The following is an 8,799-nucleotide window of genomic DNA, read 5'->3' on the forward strand; positions in this document are numbered from 1 at the left end:
GCTCTCAACCTTCTCTTTGTGTTCTCTGCAATCGTTTTAGATTCTTGCTCTTTCCTTCAAACCTCTTTCTCTAATCTCTCTTATCTACTAAATCAACTCTGACTGCCTCCGGCTGTTATGAAAATTGAAACTGGCTGAGTATTTATTTGTTTTGTGACAAATACTCAAATACTATAATATAAATATCAAATACTGTGACAGTTACCCTAACAATATGAAAAACCTGATTTCATAAACTACACTAGAGATTAAATAAAACAACTTTTCAAAGATGGCTAAAATACATACTGATGAAGAAAGAAAATACACACACATCTCCATTTTCCGACCGTCTCAAGAAGTAGAAAGCAGTTATAATGGAATTTGTCACCATCTCTGTGTTCAGGCCTTAGTGTGACCACTCGTGATGTCTGACCACGAGTGGTTCTCTTTGTCAATCCCAGGCTCAATTTGGGTCCTTAAGGTAGAGACCACAGAAATACCCACTTTCTTATATATACACTCTCTTATGAAATGGAAGAAAGTATGTGACAGAATTGTATAAACAGTGAAGTATTTAAAAAGGTGAATGACTTTTGAGGGTAGCTTATTCGTAACATATTCATCTAACTTATTTGAGAGCTTAGGTTTAGTTTCCAGCACAACAAAAGAGCCACCTCATATGCATGCTTGTTATTAGCCAAAAGTATGGCTACTTAATTCAAGAAGAGGATAATTAAGGTCATCAAAGAATGAGGTAGACTGGAGGTCAGATTGCTTTCCCCTGGTATAATGATGACGGGTTGAATTGTATTAGTTGCTTTGCTCCTTCCATGACAAAACATCTGGGGAAACACTTAATAAAGGACTGGCTTATTTTGGCTCACTGTTTAATGGTCTAGATGACTGTGGAAGAAAAGTCTTGGCAGAAGGATCATGAGGTATATTGTTCCATTGCATCCATTGCTGGGAACCAGAAAGTGATGAATGTTGTACTCTGCTAATTTTCTCCTTTTTACTCAGTCTGGGAAGACAGTTTAATGATGGTGTCATCCACATTCAGGTTAAACCTTTGTGAAACACTCTAGCAAAACACATCCAAAGGTGTGTTTCCATGACGATTTAAGTCCCAATCAAATTGACAGTGCAGATTAAACATCATACTGAGTTCTAGCCTGTCTGACGGGAAGGTGTGAGTTGGATGAGGAAAGAGCTCTGTAGGTTTTGGGGTACCTAGGAGAGCATATGAGGGATCCTCTAAACAAGTAGTTCTTAATCTTCCTTATGCTGTGACATTTTAATGCAGCTCCTCACATTGTGGTGACCCACCCACCATAAAACTATTTCATTGCTACTTCATAACTATAATTTTGTCATTGTTATGAATTATAATGTTAATAGCCGATAAACAGGATATCTGATATGAAACCCCTGTGGAAAGATTGTTCAATCCCCAAGGGGTTGAGACCCATAGGTTGAGAATTGCTACTACAAAGGAAATAAAGGCACAATTGACTTCCAAGACAGGGACTAACAGAACCCCGCCATTATCATTAACTACACACATTCATGAACAGAGGTAATTGAAATATGTCTTCTGTTTTGAGATAACCATGAGAAACTCAAACTGTTTCCCCTTCTCTCTACCTTCTGACCTCTCCTGTGTCCTCTTCTTCTGACCTCTTCCATATCTTCTCTTTCTCTCTCTCTCTCAGTCTCTCTCTCCCTCTCTCTCTCTGTCTCTCTGTCTCTCTGTCTCTCTCTTTCTCTCTCTCTCTCTCTCTCTCTCTCTCTCTCTCTCTCTCTCTCTCTCTCTCTCTCTCTCTGTCCCTTTTTCCTCTTTTCCTCTGATGATTACTTTTTTCATATGGAATATGGTATTATAGTTAAATGTCTCCTTGTGAGTATACATAGAAGATAAAATAAATTTTTAGGCAGGTTGGCAGCGAAGTAAATTATATAGCCCATAACTATTTGAAAAAACATTACACAAAGCAGGGGAAAAGCCTACATTCTAACACATCTGGGGTAGTTTCTGAGACTCCAATAGTTCATAGAGATGCCAAAGTCACTCAGAAAGACTTGGGATCCTGGGAAGCAGATGTCTATTCTCAGTCATTCTGGAAACGTTTGGAAACCAAGATTTAATAAGAATCAGTGGCAGTGTTTGGGAACTAAGTCGCAACTGAGTATAAATGAGGCTGCATAGAAGGTAGGCTACTATGGAGACACAGCTTTCATCATGTCCTGTGGAGGATCCGGGCTTTTATTACACTTCCTTTAGCTATCATTCTGAGACAAAAGCAATCTGGATCAACTCTCCACATCTTCCACTATCATCCTATGCAAACACTTCCACAGTAGTTGTTCTGGAATTTATAACAGATGACATGGTCAGTAAATGGTACTTTATATTATTAAGTGAATATTTAGCTCTAAGTCTCTGATGATTTGCTCCACTAATCAACGGAATTAATCTTTATGGCTTACTTTGAAAATTAGAAAATCTTGTTGAACATGTTTTTTTCCTTTTCCATAAGTAAGAAAGTTTGTTACAATGAAGGATGTTAAAGGGCATATGTTTTAAGACCTAGATCTGATTTTGCTTTAGTTTGCTTTTCTCATTTTTTCTCTGAACTAGGTCTTTTCATGCTTTGAAGGTTTCAGTGCAAGAAAGTAGCACCTCTAAGAACCAAGCTATTCAATATACTCCCCAGAGAGGGAGAAGAAAGGAAAGCCAGACAAGAGAAGAATCCAGAACAGAGGATGATATCTCACAGACCCTTGGACAGGAATATTGGTTCATCTCCCAAAGGTGGCAGCTATACTTTCAACCCTAGTTTTACAAGATTGTTTATGTAGAGGAAAAGTGACAAAAGGCCAAAGGATTATGAAAAGACAATAGTCTTTCTATTTCTTCTTATAATTGTTTAAGCCTTTCACTAAAAGCAATACTTTAAGACTGTCCCATTGTGAAAGACCTGCTGACTATTCCATTTAGTCCTTGGTTATAATGATGGTTAATTACCATTGACAAGTTGATTGGATTGAGAACAACTAGGTTAGTGTAACCCACCACTGGGTATGTCTATGATGTATTTTCAGTGGTCATTAACTAAGACGGGAAAGATCTACTTTTGAATGTGGATGGCATCATATACAAGGCTGGTGATTACTGATCTAGTTGGCATGCTTTGAAATAGTGGAGCCTACAAAATGAGTGTAGTCTAAAGTCTCATGCAAGAGCCAATGTTATTCAGAGCATCAGAAAATTTATACTCTGAATATTAAGATGAGTCACATGAGAAAAGTGTACAATGGCAGAAACATGTTTTTTTTTTCTGCAGAAGCACACAAATAAACAACAATGGTCAATTGCAGTGAATAATCGCAAGCAAACTCATGCCTATCTCCAACATCTCAGAGAAGCACAAAATTGCATTCTGAGAACCAGTCCATGTTTCGAGGAATCCAGCAGAACCCGGTTCCACAGAATCAACTAAGGAGGTCTCACAGAGACTGGAGTAGCAATCACAGAGACTGCATGGATCTGCACTAGGTCCTCTGTATATGTATTGTGGGTGTGAGCTTGGTGCTCTTGTGGACTCAGAACACTCAGAGTGGTGTTGTCTCTGACTTTCTCTGAGCTTGGGACTCTTTTCCTCCTACTAGGTTGCCTTGTCCCATCCTGATATGAGGATTTGTGCCTCATATCATATTCAGTCTTATTGTAACTAGTTGTGCTGTGTTAGGTTGAGATTTCTTGGAGGCCTGCTCGTTTTTAAAGGAAAATGGAGGAGGAATGGACCTGGGCGAGAAGGGAAGTATGTTGAAGGAACTAGAGAAGTAGAGGGAGGGCCAACTGGGCATGGGGTATTATATAAGAAATAAAACAACACATAAATCACAAAGGGGAAACTGCAGGCAGGATGTATTGTATGAGAGAAGAAATAGTAAATAAATAAACAAAATGAATAAATAAAAACAGCTGAAGTCACAAGATTCTTGTTTCCCTGGAGTTTTCTCAGAAGCACTTAGAATTCCCGTCGCAGAACTCCATTCTTGGACTGTATTCCAACAGGCTGGGGCTCCAGATGGGCTAAAAGGGAAGGAACGATTAAGCCTTCTGGGATGGGCATGCTTGTCTTTGCTTCAGCGGCTATGAGGGGAACTGTTTTTGTGAACTACGTCTTTTCTCCATAATGTTTCTGTTCTGGCATGGGCCTAAAAACAATGGGACCAGCTGACCATAAAGATCCAAAATAAATCTTCCTTCCTTTAAATTGTGACTCTAAGCATTTTTCACAGGGACAAAATGTCTGAGTGATATATTCATTGCAACTTCTCCTGAAGTGAGGAGTTATGCAGATGGTAGAAGACTTAGTGAACATGACTCATTGCACTTATTTTAAATAAAGACGAAAAGCTATGAATTTCCCATAGTCCTTTCCTCCTATATAGTCAACATATGGGGAAAGTACTTATGGTATTTTTAATGTCAACTAAGAAAATAGCACCTATTTGAACCTGTAATGGCATAAGAATTTATATGCTAAAGTAAAAGTAGTGTCATTGGCTATAGGTCATTTGAATAGCTATTAATGGTTTGTAATATTTGGCAGTAGGCAAATCTGGATCACCAGATATTTCACCATTTTAGTAAGAAAGGATTGCCAGGAATGAATCTCTGTGTTTTAATACTATGTTTAAAATTTGAAAATTTAAAAGACGTTCATGAGAAAGGACTAGTCAAGGAAAGGAGAGAAAGGTAGAAAAATGAAATATTAGAGTAAAACTGTCTATGTTATATTATATAAATGTACCCTATTCTCTCTACGTGTAGAATGCAGATATGTTCATTTTAACACATATGATTATTTTTCATATTCTGTAATTATATCTTGTAGGTCATGGGGTATTTGGTCAACAATAATCCCTACTGGTTGAGTAATCTCACAGAAGAACTGAAGTTTGAAAACTGTGGCCCACACAGGACAAAAGAAAATAACTTGCCCTACTGTGAAGCCCCACTCTCTGACCCACGAGAATAATGAAGGCCAGAAACACAGGTCCTCCTTGGGTTCGCCATTTTCATTGGGTTGATTCACATTTCAAGTTCACTATGGAACTTGCCATCATTCTATAAATGTTTTTGTCTCTCTCCCCCCAGAGGAAGTGTGGGGGCCACAGGCACACACATATGCTAAGACTTAGGAAAGGCTCTCTGGCCCATCTGTGCTGCTTTGGCCATGAATGATTTCCCACAGGTGAGATGTGGTTCACTGGATCCTGACTCTGAGCAGACTGATGCAACTCAGATCTCATCCCGGATTCCATTACTTACCACATAGCTCTTGACCCTTATGGCTATGGGATATAGTCTGTCATGAAGGGAAGGTATGACGTTACAGCAGTTCATGGCTGTGGCAGATATGGCTACCATCTGGAGAGAGCAGGAAGGAGAGGGGACACGGGCATTCATGCGGCTTTCCTCTCCCCCCTGTTCAGTCTGGACCCTCCCCCTCTTAGATAGGGCCCCTACATTAACCATGTGCCTTCCCTCCTCATTTAAACCCAGAAACCGTCCTCGCAGACATGGCCAGAAATGTGTTTCCCACGTGATTCCCAATCCAGGAGAGTCAACAATGATGATTAAACTCAGAGAGAGCGAGAGTGGACAGATGCTATCTGTGATCCGCAAGGAGCATTGCAATGTCCCAGATTATTCGTGTTGCTATTGTAGAACGTTCCACAATCTCAGTGGTAAATTCACAACAAAGGTGTCTCAGTTGTGGAGGGTATGGTGATCACATCAAGACTGAGAGTCTTCAGTATTAGGTGAGGGCAAAATTTGGGGTTTCTTTGGTGATTTTCATGCCAAGACCTGACTTAAGAGAATTCTGGTGTCGTTTATTCTTTTGTAAAGATTGTTAATCCCATACACTGTGAGTACTTCCCCTACTGTATGCTGGCCACCTTCCAAAGTCTCCACCAATGCCATCACAGTTTTGAGCCTGAACTTAAGTGAATAAACTTTCTGTGTGTAACAGACAATGGGGCTGCTTTCCTCTTAGTGACAGGAAGCTCTCTAAAAACAAACACTCTCTAAGCACAGAACAGGAGCCTTCTTCAACAACAGCACCCTGGTTGGATGCATTCAACCAGAGGGAGTAGTACAGGCTTGCTGCTAAGGTCTGCTGACTATAGTGGTTGGGGGATGTGCAGGATGGGGAAGATCTAACATATCAAGAGGTGATGGGAAGGTTAAATGTCTCAGCAGGATTAAAGTCTTAGCTGGTGAGAACCTAGTAGATAGTGTCATCGAGCATCACTCGTTTGCTGAGCATATGTGCACCTATGCTTTGTGCCAACTCTTAACCAGTACTTTCTTTCTGACTCCTCTGTTGTCAAGCAAGGGTTAATGTGGGTTTCCTCCTGCCACTGTTAATTTACTGTTCTGGTGTTGGTGGAGGCTGGGAGAGAGTGGATTGTAGGGAAGAAAAAGAAAAGAAAAAGGTTTTATCTGCCTTTGTGCTTCTAGTCCTGGAGAAAAAGCAGAGCAGAGTAGCTAGAAGCAGAGGAGGTGAACCTGGGGACAAAGAACAGATGGAGAGGGAGGGAGGAGGGAACAGAGCAGCAGATTCACTGGCAACGGAGGGGGTGGAGCAAATACAACGTCAGAATATTAAGGAAATGGTAGACTATATTGAGAACGGAGAGGCAGAGGGAGAGGGAGAGGGAGAAAGAGACAGAGAGAGAGGAGATTCTAAGAAAGAAATTAGGTAGAATCAGAAAGAGATCATGGAAAACCAAAAGAGAATACAAAGCAAAGGAACCTTACAGTTTTCTATGTAGTCCTTTGCCTCCTCCGAGGATCTTTTTTTTTTCTTTGAGTAGTGAGAAAAGCAAGAAGAGAATGTTGATTAATGCACTAAGGTGACCTTCAAAATACATCCTTGCATGTTACCCCCGAGACGCATGTTCTCTTGGTGGAGTACCTGATTCCCTGTAGAACTGTGTCATTGCTTCTGCTTTGTCAAGACATCAAGAACTTCCTTCCTTTCCTTTATTGGTTCTTTGTGAATTTCCCATCATGCACCCCAAGCCTACTCATCACCCCTTTCCCTTGTACCTATTCTCCACCCGTGTAACTTTCTCCACAACAGAGTGGGAGAAATCCCATTGTGGAAACTAGCGAGTCCCAGTGTCTCCCACAGTATACCCTTTTGTCTATACTTCTTTGCTTGCAACTGTTTGGTGAAAAGATTTGTTGGTCTGGTATAAGTTCTCTGTCTTCTACATTACCAACACTGGAATCTCACTGGGACTTTTCTCAGATACACTATTGTTTGTTGTCCTGGGTCATGGAGATCCTGTGATTTAGGATCTGCAGGACTGGCCCCTTCAAGCACTCAAGCAGTTCATGGAGGAGATGAGCCTCTTCAAAGCAGCTCTCCTGCACCCACACCATCAGGGCAAGCTCTCCTGCCCCAGCTGGCTCATCCAGTGCCACCACTAGCAAGGGGCAGTTCATCTATACCATGTCATCAGGGTCCACTGCTGATGCCAGGCTGCTGTAGCAGACAAGGTACAGGGCCAGTTCTACCATTCTCATGAGCCCAGAGCCAGCTCTTCTGCCTGCCATAGCTGGTGAGGAACTAGAGAGGGGAGGAGGGCATCTTTCCTGCACTCAAACCTTCTGGGCTGGTTCACCTACACACCTCACATCCAGTGGCAGCTCTATTGTGCTACCCAGGTGATGTACAGGGCCAGCTTCCCTTCTTTCACTAAACCAGAGCCAACTCCCCTGCCTTCTGTAGGTGGTGAGGGCAAAGAGAGGCAACCATACAGCAGATAAGAGGCAGATGCTGCTCTCTTGCTATAATGACCAGGGGCTAGCTCTCCTGTTCATACCCATGACAGCGGAGTAATGGTTGCTGTCTTGGGTTTGCTCCTCTTCCAAGACCCCCCCCTCTCCGTGTGTTTGTATGTGTGTGTATGTGGGGGGGGGGGGGGTGTGGGTGTGTGTGTGTGTGTGTGTGTGTGTGTGTGTGTGTGTGTGTGTTGGGAGTCATTTGTCTCAGATTCACTCCTGCTTAGGGCCTGAGGTACTAGGCAGGGATCTTCCAGTCTCTGGTTTGCTCTGGCCAGGCAAGGTTTGTCTGATTTCTTGGACACTCTCAGCCTGGGAGAACATCCAGGCCTGCTTAATGCTAGACTGGGGATCCTTTCCAGGTAGGTCCCTGTCCTGGCCCTCTGACTCCTGAGTAATGGTCTTCTCAGGCTTGCTTTTTTCAGGGAATGTTAGGGTACTAATCATTCAGATATTCATAGATCAGAACACTGAGCATTGACACAGCTTCTCTGTTCTTTGCCACCTACTGATGCACACATGACACAACAGCCACACTTGCAATGCCTCTAGGGGCAGGGAATAAAGATTTCCTAATCTCCATTTATTCTCAGGCCAAAAAAATCATACATACCTTTTGACGCTAGTGACTGGCTTGTACTCATTTCTATCAACAAACAGCAAAAATTAAAAAAAAAATGTATCTACTATTGTGCTTTCAATAATGAGACTTACTGGCTTTGTTGAAATGTGATAGGTTATTTGTCACAAAGAACCTCAGGTAAGTGTGCTTTCCTGTAGTTTGTGGCTTACACTAGCTTTCCACGAAGCAAACAAAACCAAGGTAACTCTCTTTCCTTAGCCTAAACAGTAGCAGTAGACAACAGGAGAGCAGCTGTGGCCATCAACAGAAATGAGAATTCTGATGGAAGCCTCCTAGCTCAAGGAGATGTCGGTTTGAAACTCCG

General features: G+C 41.9%; 1 non-coding gene across 1 annotated transcript; it reads right to left on the bottom strand.

The window, feature by feature from the left end:
• Positions 1-8,279: 8,279 nt before the first annotated feature.
• On the bottom strand, positions 8,280-8,411 carry LOC127681928 (small nucleolar RNA SNORA17). Its single transcript, XR_007977266.1, has one exon. It is a non-coding gene; the product is annotated as a small nucleolar RNA SNORA17 (small nucleolar RNA).
• Between the last annotated feature and the right edge of the window lie 388 nt (positions 8,412-8,799).

Source organism: Apodemus sylvaticus, chromosome 3 (assembly GCF_947179515.1).
Source record: "Apodemus sylvaticus chromosome 3, mApoSyl1.1, whole genome shotgun sequence".
In the NCBI taxonomy this organism is placed as follows: Eukaryota; Metazoa; Chordata; class Mammalia; order Rodentia; family Muridae; genus Apodemus; species Apodemus sylvaticus.